Source organism: Bidens hawaiensis, unplaced genomic scaffold (genome assembly GCF_021521415.1).
Source record: "Bidens hawaiensis isolate Kalapana, Puna unplaced genomic scaffold, B.hawaiensis_p1.1 tig00006968_1, whole genome shotgun sequence".
NCBI lineage: Eukaryota > Viridiplantae > Streptophyta > Magnoliopsida > Asterales > Asteraceae > Bidens > Bidens hawaiensis.
In genome coordinates this window covers 36,324-54,280 of record NW_027491478.1, presented here as the reverse complement: position 1 = coordinate 54,280, position 17,957 = coordinate 36,324, and positions in this window count along the sequence as shown.

Below are 17,957 nucleotides of genomic sequence, written 5' to 3'. Positions count from 1 at the left end.
AGACCCCTAGCATCCTCCCTTTGTTGGAAAAAGGGATACCGTGCCTCTAAATCACTCGCTATACGCGTGAACAATTGCCTGCTCATTCGAAAACGAGTTCGAAAATCCGACTCCGCGTATACCGGTTCAGGGCAAAAATAATGCCTCATCAAAGTTTCGTTAGCACCTGATCGATCACGATCACGAGGTGGTGCTCTAACCCTCGGGAGTCGGGGTTGATGGGCTTGATTTTGCAAGAGATTGACCACGGCTGCGGTCAAAACCCCCCCTACTTGAAGAAGCAAATCCTCCTCTTCTGAGGAGTCGGAATCAGACGAGTACGACGACATTATTTTTAATATGGTAAAAAATGGGTTGATTTAGGGGTTTAATATAGGAAGTGTTGTATAAAGAAATGGGTAAGTTTGGTTTTTTTTGAAGTTGTGTGTATAAAATGGGTAATATATAGGAGTTAAATGGGTAATTTATAGAAGAAAAAAATTTTTTTTTTTATTCATTTAAGAGCCAACGGCTCTTTCACCATTCCCTATGTCCCCTCACGCTCATCTCCTCCCGCTACCCCCATTGCGCCTGCCTCTTTTTCCGCTCTCGCGCCCCTCTCGCGCCCCGGTGGTGTGGTGCTCGCGCCTCGGGGCGCGAGAGGCTGTCCTGATGCGCCCTGTCTCGCGCTCCACACCCCTCAGCCTAATGATGTAGTTGTTGTGGTCTAATAAAAAAACAAAGTAATTAATATATTAATCATATATAACTAATACGAGCAAGTAATGCTGTCTTCACAGAGAATTAGTGAAATATGCTATTGAAGTTCATTTTTTATTTTTTGAAGTTGGATAGACGATGTCAAATAGTTTAAGAATTTAAGTATGAAAATACTAAGAAAGCTGATTATTTTTAGATTGAGAAATCAATGTGAGAAAAAGTGACAGCACTTTAAAGTTCGGGTTATGTAGTGAACTAATTCTTCGACAGTCCGGCCTCCTAACAGTTGCAGCGACGTCATGGCCACCGAACGGCCGAACCCTTCTAAATAGGTTGTTAACTATGTGTATCTAAACAAATCTTATCATGTCTTATCGTGTATACATGGTATTAACATGATTCGTGCTCGGGTTTGGGATACAAGTACACGATAAGTTTTCATGTCGTGCACATGTATACATGTTTCATGTTTGTGTCTTGTCGCATACAGATATACACGATATGCCAGCCCTATATACGGAGATTGTAACAAGCTAGGGAGGGCAGGAACCACTAGGAATATTGTACGGTAGGTAGATGCGGTCATCTCTCTATAAATTAGGCATTTCTAGCATGTTGGCCTTTTTCTTTACTTTCAAATGTTAATTGGTCAGTCAAATATTGGCACGTGATAACCTTTTATGTGAAAACGTAGTAAATTTAAATTTTACATGTTGATAATTTTTGCAAATGGATATACATCACGTGAGTAATTCATTTATGGTTTATCACTAGTTAAGAATATTGCAATTGTTACGATGGATGGTTGTTTTCACGGTGGGGAACATGGGCTTTATATATGATATCATTTTATGCTATACAACTCATTGAAACATGCTCGGCTTGAGTAGAGTACATGTACACAAAAAAAACCCGAATTTGAAACTAGACCTGAAAAAACGGAATCGGTTTTTTTATACCCGAACCCATACATAGCCCTACCCGTAGGGTACGAATAGTGTATGCATTTTAGTATCAAAACTCGTATCCGAACCGGACCCTATTTGTACCTGGTAATACCTGAAAACCGGGGTTTTCAAATACCTGATCTATACCGAAATTACTCGAAAAATACCGCTAAAAAGTGCAACAACTTAAAAAATTCAATCTATTCTCGAAAAATACCTGAAAAGTAGGTTTTTTAATTACCTGAAAGTAGGGTATTCAAATACCCGGTTTTAGAATACCCGATTTTATACCTGACCCGAACCTGATACATAGGGCATGGTTTTTAGAGGCAATACCCGGACCTGAATCCGACTCGGTATTGCCAATACCCGATTTTTCAATACCCGGTCATACCCAAACTGGGTTTATTAAAAACCCCGATTTGTGCACCTCTAACTTAGAGCATTCCAGCAACACCTGTCTCTCAATCTCTATAATTACACCAAATAATACTGCACTTTTTATTTTACTTTTCAATTAAATATATTTTTTATACATTTATCATTATTTTTTTCTATATTCTTCATTCACAATTACTTTCAAAAAACATTAAAGTTTTATAAAAAGTGAATAGTGTTCTCCAAATTTACTAATAAACAAAAGTTTTTCTATCGTTACATTCACAACTACTTTATATAATATATGGAACCCAGACACAATATTATGGAAACATGTTGGGAACGCTCTTATCAATGTTTAATGTAGATTTGAATATATATATATATATATATACTAGTTTTAGAGCCCGTGTAACACACGGGATGATCTAAATAATTAAGTTACGAATAAATAAATACATAATGTATATAGAAAAAGTATTACATGTATGCTTATATCATTATACATAAATTGATTTTATTTATATCTCAAAATGATTTTTTTTTCAAAAAATAAAATGAACTTAATAAAAAAAGTAATGCACGCAAACATACCCAAGAACAATCCATATATTGAAAATTTATTCTCAGTATCATATATGTATAATTGAAAGAAAATTGGTTATAAATCAATTTCAGAGAATACTTCTCATATAATAATAGTTTTAAGCTACACAATGAAAAAGATTTTGATAAGTTTGAAGGGCTTCCCGACTTTGCCAATTGGCAAAAAAACAAGTTAACTCGTTCAATTTTGTGAATGTTTTGCTTCACTTGAATATAATTTTATACGACATGCTTCACATACAACATTCTGATCACTATTCAAGGAAAGTCAATGTTGGCACGAATGTTTCTAATTTGATAAAAGTTAGAAGCATTAATACACCTGAAGGTGGCACGTCGAAAGTGTTTGCCAGTTTCATGGGAATAATACTCTATGTGCAAAATCCCGAATCTTTTGACTATTTTCAAAAATGTCCTTAAAAATAAATTCGAAACCCAATCACATTTAAAATTCTAATTTTCATTTGTTTTACATTTTCAAATCAAAAATTTGAACTCATAACAAGTTTGACGATAAATCTACGTGCATTCTCAAAATTTTAAAATATTCAGCTTACCCATTTTTTACCTGTAACAAATTTAAGCAACATGTAGTTAATTTGTACAAAACGATCTATTTACCAACTTTTAACTCGTAATAATCAAATTTAAGTTATTAGAATAGGTATATATATATATATATAGGGATGAGATCTAGAGAGAACTCCTCTTAAAGAGAGAACTAATAAATAATTATTTTTAACTACTTTAAAAAAAATATTTTGTGATTTTTTTTTCTTTCCTCCTAATAAGATGATATTGATACTAAAAAAACACTTGTCGTTCTAGTGCATATGTGCACTAATGCCTATTGCATATATATAATAGTGTTTTATTGCATATAATACAACACATTGCATTATACAATACACACTATTGAATATATGCAAATACAACACTAATAATTGTATGCAATACACACTATCGTATTTATGTAATACAACACTAATGCAAATATGCACTATATCGATTTTTTTTATTTTTATATATAATATAACACTATTGCACATATACAATACAAACAATTGCATATATGCTAATCAACATTATTGCATATATAAAAATACACACTAATGCACATATGCATTAAGAAAAAGTCGACGTATTGCATATATGAATTGCAACGAGTTTTTATTTTTTATTCTTTTTTTATATTTTTTTTGTGGTGAAGAATAACAACATATAAGAAGGATGAAAGAAAAAAAAATTAAAAATATTTTCTTAATTAAGTTTAACATACCTTATTATTAGTTCTGTAGTTCTCTTTTTAAGGATGAGTTATCTCTTGATCATTTCCCTATATATATATACACACAAACAAACACACATGTGTGTGTGCGCGCGCGAGCTCCCGAGTAACCATACATTTACCTTTAGATCTTCAATGCTACAACCTTTATATATACAACATGAGCTTCTTCTTCTACATTTCAGCTTGTCTTTTTTTTTAGAGTTCACGAGCACGCCCCGTTAAATCAGATATGTCTTTCACAATGATTTCAAGTTAGGCATTCTATTCTTTTTGCTCTCTATAGTCGGTTGATTTTAGAGTCCAAACTTTTAATTTTCTTCTTGACCTCTGGATTGAGTGTAGATGAAAACAATTGGCTTTGGCTTTGGCTTCTGCTTTGATTTTGTCTCTCCCGATCGTACACAATGGTTAGTTCGAGATAACAAATCCGTTATCTATATCGTTAAAATTTATATGAGAATGCGCATTCGAATTGGGTTGCGGCGAGATATAATCATTAGATGTTGACTTTTTCAACCGTTTAAACAAACGGCCATCAACTGGTCGAGATTGCACTTGGATCTTTGTTTCAAAAGTTCCATTGGCCTTTGCATATTAAGCTATTGGTTGTGCTCAAATTTATATTGTGTGCGAGCTTAAACTAAGATGTCTATGTTATTTGCACTGCTTGAACGAGTATTAGAAACTTGGCTGAAGATAGAGTTTGGAATAATGTGTTGTTTGGTTTCCATGGATTCATATTTGTTGTATGAATTATGTAGAATGAAGAAGATAACATATGTAAAAGATAAAGAGATTGAAGATGTAAAAAAAATATTGGTTTGGTTATTTAGGAAAAACAAATCTTTTTTGAACAACATTTCAATGGCTTTTTCTTGAAAACGAACACCACCTAAAGAAATATGTAACTTTCTTAGCATTATTTGATTTCCTATTTTGTTGTAACTTAGTCACCAAGCTAGGTTTTTAGTATTAAATACTTTGTAATTCCGAATCAGTTTAATGAAATCAATACACGAACCTATAAATAGTTTTCATGCTATCAAAGCGTAATCTCTACCGCTCAAAACCTAAACCCTAAAAGCCAACATCAATAATCCTAATGAGCTATAGTCGGAGTCGATCGTTACAACCCTATTTCAGGACTTACAGAATATCAATATAAGATGTTTCTAAAACATATTGCCACTAGCAAAAATGAAACGACACAATCGCCAACGTGGGAGAAATATCTCACACGAGTCGCGATTAGATTATTGACTCGGGTGCAACCGATCATATAACTCATCAAGGTGATTTGCTTTAAAACGTAAAAAAACATATTCTCATGGGTTTATCGGTAGTCATACTTAATGGGGACTCTGTTTCGGTTAGGGGTGTCAACTCCTGACACGACCCGAAACCCAACACGAACCCGACACGAAAAAATATAGGTTTTAGGTCGGCCGACACGACTCGTTTTCTTAAACAGGTCAACCCGTACCCGACACGTTTAAAAAATAGGTCAACCCGAACCCGACCCTTTAAAAAGTGGGTTGACCTGTTAACTCGTTTAACAACTTTAGAGAAGTTAATATTTTGATTATAAAGATAGTAAGTGTTAAATTTTAAAGTTAAATACTTAGATTTTTAGTTTTTCATATATCAGTTTTTTAAAAGTAAAAATTTTTTTCACTACTTTTATCTACTTTTTTACTTCAGACATTTTTACATTATTAATTCTAACTATCTATTCTATGGTTATTTCGGTTGTTTGTTCTTATCTTAGGCTAAATACATGAACCTAAGTTTGCTAATTGAGAATGAGAGATAAATACACAAAAACAATTAGATTTATCACAAATTATTAACAAGTTTTATATAATTAAGAGAAATTAATTGTTTAATTTATTACTAAGTTAATAAGTATTACCCGTATACGCATGTGAAAGTAAAATGGGTTGACCCGAAACACAACCCGAACACGACACGAATCTACATGGGTCGACCCGACACGACACGTATAAATATATGGGTTGGGTTAGGGTTGAAGAATTTCAACACGCTAACCCGCCAACCCGAAACTTATCAACCCATCAACCCACCAACCTGACACGTTTGACACCCCTAGTTTCGGTTACGGGAAAAGGCAAGGCAATGTTGTAAAAGTAGATTTACCAGGGCTGTTCACGAGCCAAGACAAGTAAAACAAACCAAAATATAAGCAAAAAGGAAAGGGAGTTTTCATCCTACATTGGTGGAGGAAGAAACGAAATCATTCCACCTTGTGATATAAATATAAAAGTAGGTTATTGTTCCACGTCGCTGTATTACAAAACTTGTAAGCTCTTTATAAGGAAGAGAACTCATATTCTTATATTACAAGACACTCTTAGTACTCCTAACAAGGGTGCAAATCACCCGACATGCACAGACACGGGTTCGGGCGATGAGTGCAATGTGACGCATTTTTGAAAACCAGTTTCGTAGCGTTACGCGACGGGTAAACCCAAGCCTCGTCACGATACCCGAAGGTCTATAATTATCTGGAAAATTTTGGTATTCTTCGCGCTACACGCCGTGTACTTAAATAATCATTTGCGCTACGCATCGTGATGGTTACGCACACGTGACACGTGGCATATTAGGGCTGACTCGACAACCATATTATTCCGCCACGCTACACGAAATCATTTGTTTGTTGTTTTCACGATACACGATGAGACCAAATTTCAGCTATAAATAGGGTGGAATCCAGAATTCATTTCCTTGTCCCAAAATCGTTGCTCTCTTTCACATTTTCTTACATTATGGTCTTAGTATAATACCTCGATTAGTCGTAACCAATCCGATCGAGAGAAGCTTTTAAGACTTTTTGTCGTCGTGTAAAGTTTCTAATATCTTGATTATCATTATGATTATCGATTTATACTAATATAGATATACTACATTGTGTTTAACTAGGTGCTTAATACCAAGAAGCTCCTTATTTATAAGCTTTCAAAGTGAGACATTTGAGTTTTTGTACAACTCATATTTGTGTGAGATAACTAGTTTTCCAATACTGTCATGATGATTTTTAAACTTATTAAACTCATGATAGATAGTCAAATGCTTTTAAAAGGATTCAATTAAATTTCAGTGAAGTTTCTGTAAACTTACGGGATGGTTACTAATGGTATTGTGAGGTTTTGTATACAAGGCTTTCCTAATGGGTTATTACACGTTACTTATTGGACCAATGTTAGCCAATAAGCAATATGACCACAGTCATAGATACGGTCGAGTAATAAATACCTTTCGGTAATTTGTGAGCGGACAATTGGTGTAAAAACATCTTAATGATGCAACTGTAAAATGTGTTATTTACAAATGAATGCACCGAGCAGTATATCTTGCTAATCAAATATGTTTAAACATGTTTCAGGTGACTTGTTAGAGACACATGAATGACGCATGCGAGCTTCAGCTTAAACGAGTGGCTTGTCACCAGAATAATAAAATATGTTTTGTAAATTAGGGTTTATCCTTATAAAACCAAGTTTTTAAAAAATACGTTGATGGATCTTGGTGTTATAATATTACTATAATTGATCATTTGGATTCAACTAAGTACCTCCACCGCTTCAGGCATGAGCAAAGAAAAAGTATCAAATGCAAAATGTACAAACACATGTTGGTTGTAAAGACACGCCTTCTTGTATTTAGTCACATTGCATGAAGCACTTTTTAGAGAAGTCTGGTCAACCGTGAAACCACTATTCCTCATGCCCACAAGGGAAACCCCTGTAAGGTCCACACAAGTATGTTTCCCTCCCATCCATCCAAAGCCGATAATGTCAGTGGGTCTGGGTGTTGATCTTTCTTTCAACGGAATGAACAAGAAGTTTGCAGGTGCTTCTTTTTTAACCGATATATCGGCACACTTAAATATGTAAAAATGAAAGTCCCTAACCAAGTGGTGTGCAACGTGCTCCTAAAGAAGTGTCTAGCGTGCTCCCAAAGAAGTCCAGACACTCATTGCGACAAATAGGACATATCTAATCAATTGAGAATATGGGAATAATTAGTCAATGCTTAAAGATTGTACGATACACCCACTGGTGAAATATGTAAAACTAACACATCTATAAAATTAATTAAAAAAAAATCTTGAACATGTAATACTCATAATACTAAAAAAATAGCCTTAAATATAAATATGTATAGTAAGCAGTGTTTTGAAACCCGGCCCGGCCGGTCGGACCGGGACCCGGTACCGATACTAGGCCGGGTGAGGGTATTTGGCCCGATTTCTAAAAACCCGACCGGGTTTTGCGTGTGGCGGTCGACTTGGACCCGGTGACCCGGCAGGTAAACCGGTAAATTGCTTTTTTCTTTCTTTTTGAACCCTACTTGTTAATCAGCACCGCTCACTGCCTTCATTCACGTCCAGGCGAAACCGCATAAGGATCTTTCAACTCTCTGACGAGGCAACTTACTCATACGACATGTTTACAGCTTTGTCACCTTCGTTTACTTTGACCATCTCAAAATTTACAGGTAGAAATAAAGGAGAAGATGACCTAATGTTTATAAAGTAGGAAGAATATGTTAATATGGTCATGGTTAGAAAGGAGGAATAAATTACCTAATCTTTTAAATTTGTACGAGGCTTTTCTAACATTAGCCCACAGGCCATCATTTAACTTGAATGTTAAGTGAAAATTAAAAGTACAATAAAAAAAGAAAGAACATGAAAAAGTGACTCACGACATATTCACAACAAATTTGGATTAATTAATTAAAATAGTGAAACAATAAATATATATAAATTTAGATTAATAATTACGTCATCCGGGTCGACGTCCGAGCCAGTTTGAAAACATTGATAGTAAGGTTAATGTGGAGGTAGGGTATTAAACCCACCATCTAGCCAAGTATAGCATCCAAACCCAGCTTGATTAGAACGCTAGGAGGGGCAAGTGGTGGATATAAATCCCACACGCCAGGCGTCATGATCTATATCTCAATATAATATACATTCCCTGACACCTAGGGAATAGTGGCGCAAAAGTCTAATAATCATAGGACAAAAAGATATAAATTGCATGGGGATAAACACCCAACCAATGGGGATTGGACAGCACATAAAGGACGGTACAAATAGTACAGCTCGTCCTTGTCAAATGGCCATGATGTCCACCAACTTGCACCAACCTCCACAATCACACGAATGAAGAATATTATTTGTGGAAAAACCTGACAAGGTAGTGGACCGTGCTCTCTCTCCTCCGGCTATAAATACCCAGAGATCTCCAAATGGTAGGGGACATGCATTCTCATATTATCACTATCAATACATTATATTTCATACTACCAAGTAATGATTCTTACGCCGGAGGGTGGTTACGAGAGAATCCCCCCATTCCTCGTAACGAGCTCACGGTGTTCTGTTTTGCAGGATACACTCGTCTGCGCCAAGAAGGTTTTATAACCATCGTGGGGAATGCTTAACCATTACCCTCGGACTAGCGTGCTAGACCTTGAGGGGTGGATTTGTGTTTCTTCATTGGCGCCATTCGTGGGACACGAAAACGAACCTCATCTTTGACTCTCTCTTTTTGACTTCTAGATCTGTGTATTGGAAGCGCAAGAGGGTGAAATAAATCTGAAAACCCTTTCAGATATGATAATTTTTCAAAAAAAAAAACCACCAGATTTAGACAGTAAACCACCAGATCTATGATGGTTTTAACTTGATCTGACTATGACGTCCATATCTACTTAATTTTGGAGGCAAAAATTCTCACGGTGCGAGATCTGCATTTTTTCCGGTAATACAACCGAGATCCGATTAAGAAATTATCTTATATGAGTTCATCCGGTAAAAATCGAAGCTTTCAGATTTGCTCCGTTTTCCAGAAAAAAAAAGAGAAAAAGAAAATATTGTACAATGTTGTACAATACGATGGGGGAATGGTTCCTTTGATGGTGGCACATTACAAAAGCATGGCAACATGACATAATGACAGCTTTAAGTCATTCCCAAGAAATTTGTCTTGGGAGATACACGCTACCGGCGCCTGCCCAGCCACCGCGAAGCAAGCGTGCTCCGCCACCGCGGAAGTATCTGCGCTCCGGCGAGAAACTCCAATGCGGAAGCATGCAGACTATTGAAATATTGAAAATGAATTATTTTCACCACACAAATCTCAATAGTATTGATGAGAATATATAATACAAATGTTATAGAGGAAACAACACAATTATAGGAGTTAAACAAGGAAAGCTATAACTGATTTGACTAAATAATAACAACGTATTATTTACGTTTATTGTTTCCAATACCCCCCTCAAGCGAACAGGTGGTGGACGAACGCTTAACTGATCTCGAAACGATTCAAAAAGTGGTTTTGGTAATGGTTTTGTGAAAATGTCAGCCACTTGAAGCTTGGTAGGAACATTGCAACTTGCCGGAAGACACAAGTTCGCGTACAAAATCATAATTAATGTCAATGTGTTTTGCCCGTCGGTGTGCTACCGGGTTTTGACTGAGAAAAATGGCACTCAAGTTGTCTCATAACAACGTTGGTCGTTCTGATGGCAACGCACGTAAGTCACGTAATAAGTGAGTGATCCATATTAGTTCAGCAGCGGTGTTCGCCATCGCTCGATATTCGGACTCACAACTTGACCAGGAAATTGTTGGCTGCTTTTTGGCACTCCAAGACACAAGATTCTCACCTAAGAAGATTAACCATAAGTGGAACGACGGGTTTCGATGCAACGGGCCCAATCCGCATCGGAGTATCCTATAAGAGTGGACTTTGTTGGATACGAGAATTGTAACCCATAAGTGAGCGTGCCTTTGACATACCTCAGGATCCGCTTTACCAGTTGAAAGTGATTATCTGTGGGAGAGTGAAGAAACTGACTTGCTTGGTTGACAGCATAAGAAAGATCTGGCCTGGTAATAGTAAGATATTGAAGTGCACCAACTAGAGACCGGTACTTGGTAGGATCATTAAAAACTGTACCTTTACTGGTGAAAATATCATGTGTGGCAAGAGGAGTCCCTACCGGTTTAGAGTGGAGTAAGTCGGCTTTAGTGAGAATGTCATGGGCATATTTTGTCTGACTTAGAAACAAACCGTCTGTTGTATATGAGACTTCAAGACCGAGGAAATAACTTAGCTTGCCTAAGTCTTTAATCGCAAATTCCGTCTTTAATCGATCCAAAAAACATTTAATTGAGGGCTCATGATTTCCGGTGAGAATGATATCATCAACGTATACCAATAAGTATAATAGACATGAATCTCGATGAAAAATGAAGAGAGATGTATCTGCTTGGCTACAAGTAAAGCCTTGAAGTATCAAGAAATTACTTAATCGTTGAAACCAAGCACGCGGGGCTTGTTTGAGGCCGTAAAGCGCCTTGTTGAGACGACACACATAATTTGGATTTTGAGTGTCAAGAAAACCCGATGGTTGCTACATGTAAACAGTTTCGCTAAGATTACCGTTGAGAAACGCATTTTTAACGTCAAGTTGATGGAGATTCCAACGATTTGTCACCGCAAGAGAGAGCACAAGACGAACAGTTGTAGCTTTTACAACAGGACTAAAAGTATGTGAGAAATCAAAACCTGGAATTTACGTGAAACCTTGAGCAACGAGTCGTGCTTTATATCGATCAATAGAACCATCTGCATGATATTTTGCGCGAAATACCCACTTTGACCCGACGACATTGGCGTGTGACAGACGAGGAACAAGAGTCCATGTATTATTCTGATGAAGAGCCATTAGTTCTTCCGTCATAGCATCACACCAATGTTTGTGTTTGGAAGTTGATTTAAACCCCTTTGGCTCTTGAGTTGTCGATAACGCATTGTGAAGAAGAGTAGGAGCGGTAGCTAGTAAATTAAATATGTGTTTGTTTTTGACAATACTAGCCTTGCCTCTAGTAATCATAGGATGAGAAGGTTCTGTAGATGCTTGCGAGATGAGAGGAGGCGATTGGTTTGTGGATGGGTAAATTTGTGAAGGCTGGTCAAGTATGGCAGTGGCTGTAGGGGTTGAAATAGGTGAAGACATATGGCTGTTGGGGTAGAGATGTTGGTTGGTGCAGGTTCTAAGGTGGTGGGAATAGTTTGTGGGTTTGCATGGGAATTGGTTTGAGGTACTGTTGTGTTATTGGTTATGCATGTGGGGCAATGAGCAGTGGGTACAGGTGGGGAATGATTTTGATTTTCTAATGGGTGAGTTGGTGTTGTTAATGGTGGTGGAGTAGTGTTTGGTGTGTGAGGTATCTCATCATTATAGGAGCTCAAAAACAACTTTGCCATATCAACAGGTAGGTTATTTCCAGAAAATGGAAAACAATCTTCATCAAATCTTGCGTGACGGGTTATATAGATGCGAGATGTATTTGGATCTAAACATTTGTACCCTTTGTATTGAGTACTATAGCCAATAAAAATGCACTCAATGCTTCGAGGAGCAAGCTTGTGTGACGCGTAAGGCCTCAAATAAGGAAAAACGCGACATCCAAATACTTTGAGATTGTTGTAAGATGGAACCGAACGAAATAATAGCTCATATGGGGACTTGTTCTCTAATAGCTTTGTTGGGAGACGATTTATGATATGAGTTACTGAAGAGAAAGCATCTACCCAGAATGTGGCAGGTGCATTTGCACCAAATAACATAGCAAGTCCGGTTTCCGTAAGATGACGGTGTTTGCGTTCAACTCGTCCATTTTGTTCTGGAGTATAGGGACACGACATTTGGTGGTGCGTTCCATTTTAAAGAAATAAACGCCGGATTTGATTATTTAAAAACTCTGTACCACCGTCACTTTGAAACACCTTTAGATTGCAAGAAAACTGCGTTTGAGCATACTTGAGAAACGTTTTAAGCACCTCAAAAAATTTCAGATTTTGCTTTTAGAGGATAAAACCATGCGAAGCGTGAGTAATCATCAACAAATAATGCATAATATCGATAACCATCATTTGAAGTAATGGGTGCCGGTCCCCATAGATCACAATGTACCAAATCAAGAACACGTAGCTAACGCTTTTCGTTTAAATTGAAAGGTAACCGATGTTGCTTTGAAAGTTCACACGAAGAACAAACATGGGGTTTAGGTAAAATAGAGGTAAGATTTAAACATCCAGATTGGTTTAAAACTGAAATAATATCAAATGCAACATGCCCAAGGCGTTTATGCCACAGTTCAAAAGATGCCTTAGATGGAGAAGTAACCGAAGCCATGTAAGCATTAGAACCAGGGCTGAGAATATAAAGTCCATCTTTATGTGTTCCTTTTGCTAGAATTTCTTTGGTCACGGAATCCAGAATTGCGAAATACGACCGAGAAAACAAAAACTCAACTGGGTAATCATTTGTTAACTTACTAACCGAAAGCAAATATTTCTTGAGATTAGGAACAATTAGAACATCCTTTAAGTGTAAATTTGGACGAACCGACAAAGAACCAATACTGGAGATTGAAAGTACATTACCATTTCCAAAAGAAACCTGGTCATGACCATGATAGGGAATAAATGACTCAACTTGAGCCGGTGAAGGTGCCATATGACTTGTTGCACCCGAGTCAACGCACCAATCCGAAGTGGAATTATTTTGCTTACTGTCAGCGTGAAATGCTTGTGCTAAGTTTGTTGCCGAATAAGAATAGTTTTGAGCATAAGATTGGCAAGATGAACCAGAACTGCGGGAATTAATGTTTCTGCCCGATCGTCTCCGACTTCTGGAGTAAGATTGTTGGGACTGCTGAGGACGAGCAAGGAAGGCAACAGAAGGTGTAGAGCAATGTAAAGAAGAAATAAACAACTCATGGTCTTCGGCCTGTGCTAGCAAATCACTTAATAAGGAACGCGACCGTGCCGCTTTGTGAGCAGTGGAAAATGATTCGAATGAATATCCCAAACCGCAAAGGAACCGATGACATTTTTCATCTTCCGAAATTGACTTTCCAATAGCTTCCAATTGATGACATATGGACTTGAATTTCTTGCCATATTCTGAGATGGAGAGTCTCCCTTTCTGTAGTTGACGCAAGGAGTCTTTGAGATTTTGTGACCGCTCCAAAGAATCACGGTTGTAGGCGGACTCGAGGGCTTGCCATATGGCTTGAGAGGTGGAAAGGCCAAGAACTTCGGACATGGCCTCTTCCATAAGAGAGAATAGAAGAAGCAACAGAACTCTTTGATCGGTCTCAAACCAAGAAGAATAATCCGGGTTAGGAGATTCTTTGTCGTCAATGACGATGGTTTTGGGAGGAGCGACATTAGAACCACTGACAAAATCGAACCAGTTTTGGTACAAAAGCAACTGGGTGACTTGATTACACCATAACAAATAGTTTGAGGACGATAACTTTATGGTAAGCAGATGTAAAAGAGTGTTAATGGGAAGTGTAGTAGTATCAGTTGATGCCATGGTAAAAGAAGAATGGGGTGTATTGAAGTAGGATTGAATAGGGAAGGAAAAAAGGATCGACTACTGGCTTGATACCATATTGAAATATTGAAAATGAATTATTTTCACCACACAAATCTCAATAGTATTGATGAGAATATATAATACAAATGTTATAGAGGAAACAACACAATTATAGGAGTTAAACAAGGAAAGCTATAACTGATTTGACTAAATAATAACAACGTATTATTTACGTTTATTGTTTCCAATACTGACTAAGTAAGCTCTGCCACCCCGGAAGTATCCGCGCTCAGGCGATTTAACACCTCGCCACCATGCATGAGTGTGACCAAACAACACGCCGCCATCATGCTTGCTTGACACTCAGGATCAACACTCCGACGTCGTACATGCTCGAGATGGCGGAACAATACCGCTACCATGCCTGCGCCACTACAACAAGTGAGCTTCACCGCCATGCATGTGCGCCACCTTAAAGCAACATTGCGCCGTCATGAAGCACAGCGCGCCACCGCGGATCGCCACCAACATACATGTACGCCGCCACGGTTCAATAAACCGCCACCATGCTTGCGCCACGGATAATCACTCCGCCACCGCACATGCGCGCTACCGAGGACATACACTTCGCCACCATGGATGCGCGCCACCGCAGATTACCGCCATATGCATGTGTTCCGCCGTGAAGTAATACCACTCCGCCACAATGCATACGCGCCGTTTCAATGCAATGGGTTATACCCAAGATGCGTCGCCATGAAACGTCAATGGCGCCATGGGGGTTCACCTGCGCGATGTTATAGATCAACACTTCGACCACCACCGGTCAATAACACACTGAGGCGGAGCAACCAAGGCAACCGCCGGCCATGCGTGATCCCGAACGAAAAAGGATCACTGCGACGTATTACATCGTCGGACGGGTCTTGCCAGCAAGATACACAAATACACTGTATATAATCTTGGTGTAGCACGTGAAGCAGAAGAGAAGTCTTGGAAGCAAAGGGAATTAGTTTTCAAACTTTCAAACTAGCCCCTCAAGTATGCTAAGACATTTATTATGGTCTACAAATAATTCAAAACACGAGTCTTGCAAGTACAAGAAAAGTCGCATGTCAGAACTGCGAATGACGGATGCAGAACATGCGTTAGAAACAAATCTAACAAAGCACAGATGGCTACATATCTTCATGTAAGTGAATTATTTTTCACAAAAAACTCAAATTTTTTGGTTATATTGATTTTGTTTATGTAATAAACAAAATAAAAAGTTTAACGCATATCAATGCAAAAATATACGGCTACATGCCAAATCTAAGGACAGGCAATATCCGCTCAAACCGGACGCGCTCCGCCCAAAACGTCAAAGTTAAGATTGACAAGGAGATTACGACATTCGCAACAACGAGACGTACAACGTGTATGCGTTGAACAAACTCGATGGCACGCCTGTTTATAACACGGCGTAGCTGCGAAATGTTATACGTAAATCGATTTCATTTTATATAAAGGCAGGCAAAAAGCCGCGATAATAATAAAAACGATACTCCATTGTTGGCAATCTAAATTGGCGTTAAGTAATTGATACTTATTTTAACGCACGCCGGAAATACTCTGGTACCACCGCGTTGGACACGCTCCGGTCCACCGCGTCGGGCACGTTCCGATCTAAACATACATACTCCGATCCACTGCGTCGAACACGTTCCGATAAAAACGACCACGAGCCACACATAAAGGGGGGGGGGGGGACCTGATAATAACCCAAACGGCCACGCGCTAAACATATAGGTTGGGGAACCTGATAATGACCCAAACGGCCACGCGCCAAATATAAAGGTTGGGGAACCTAATAATAACCCAAGCCGGACACGATTCGTTCCACGCGCCCCGGACATGTCATGTTTAAGACGAAAACGATTTGTCCCACGCGCCCCGGAGATGCTCCACCCAAATTCACCATCATGATTTTAAAACCTCTTAAAATCCAATATTTTTAACCCTCAAGCACTCCAGATAAGTCCATAGCTCCCATTTCTTTAAAAATGGTAACTACGGACTTGGAGGACTTGTAGAGGTAGAGTCCCGAACCCCCGGTACGACCATTTACTTATTACATAAGATGTTATATTTGTTATGTTATTATTTAGTTACTAACTAAGGCCCAATGGGCCGGGGGTTGTGGAGGTAACCCCTAACCGGGCTTGGCCCATTAAGGTTAGGGTTCATGATGGTTGTCATGGAGTCTCCTATATAAGAACCTTCACATCTCATTTGAAATGATCCTCTCTTGAACTCTCATGGCCTCCACCAATATTTTTATGTATGTAAAAAAGAGTTTACTCTTAGCAGTCACCTCCACCCCACCCGGTCTTTCAATGACAGGTCTCGAGCAACTGGAGAAGAAGATCGAGATGCGGGTTCACATGTGTACCAAAACCGAAGAGAACATCCATCTCACCCAGGAGGGGTGAGATCTCATGTTCATTCAATAACCCTTCGTAAAGAATACTTAACCATAACCCTCGGACTAGCGTGTTAGACCTTGCGGGGTGGATTTGTGTTTCTTCAGTTAACATGATTTGTTATGCATAGTAAGGTTAGCATGATTTACTATAAAAACTTCTGATATATTGAGATTTACTATAAAAACAAATATTGGTAGTTGGTACTTTAGTTATTATAAATCGCTAGTTGCTACTTTAGTTATTACAAATAGCTGTACTTCTATAAATTATTATTCATTTCTATTATTTATTTTTGCCATGATTTGTTGGTGTGTGGATTAATGTGTTCCACGTTGTTAATATATTGTTTATATTTATAAAATAATACTATATTTTGAAAGTAAGAACTTCCTAACAAGATCCAGATGCATATTAATACGTTTGCAAATGATGAAGTCATGTAATTAAAAAACTAGAAGCCTCTAAAATGGCATGTGGTGCAACTGTGCAAGTGCAACACCTCAACCATTAAAGGCACGCAAATTTGATATCAATTTTCAACCAACACACACGTATCCGCCCATAAAGTTTTTCTTGTGATAAAATATTTAATCCACTAGTGTTGACTATTGAATCTTGAAAATAAAATCAGATCCATTGTTTTTTAAAAGGCGGCATTTCATTGTTTTAAATCTTATTTTTTTTTTGTTTTATATTTGGCTAACGTGGATTAATGATACGGTAAACTTAAAACAAAAAAAAATGAACAGTGAAAATTAAAACGTTAGATAAACTAAAAGAACTAAGGATCATAAATATAAGAATTATATGTATATATACTTCCCCGTGAGTCTGTTTTCACAAATTCAGTCCTTCTCGTCGCAACTTAATTTAGATGAAAATGTATTCAATTGCGATAATCAACTTGGAAAGCTGATGGTTTTGATGATGACTGGACGTTGAACGTTCAAATGACCGTTAGAAATATAAAAAATAAAAACAAATAAGTTTTCTTAAAATCCTATAAATTAACACACACTTCTATTATTTTCACCACAACTAAAATTTTCTTCACTATATTTACGAGTTTTGTATTCTTATACCACAAAATGGAGTCAAGCAAGAAAGCTTCAAAATCACGGTTCAAGCCGT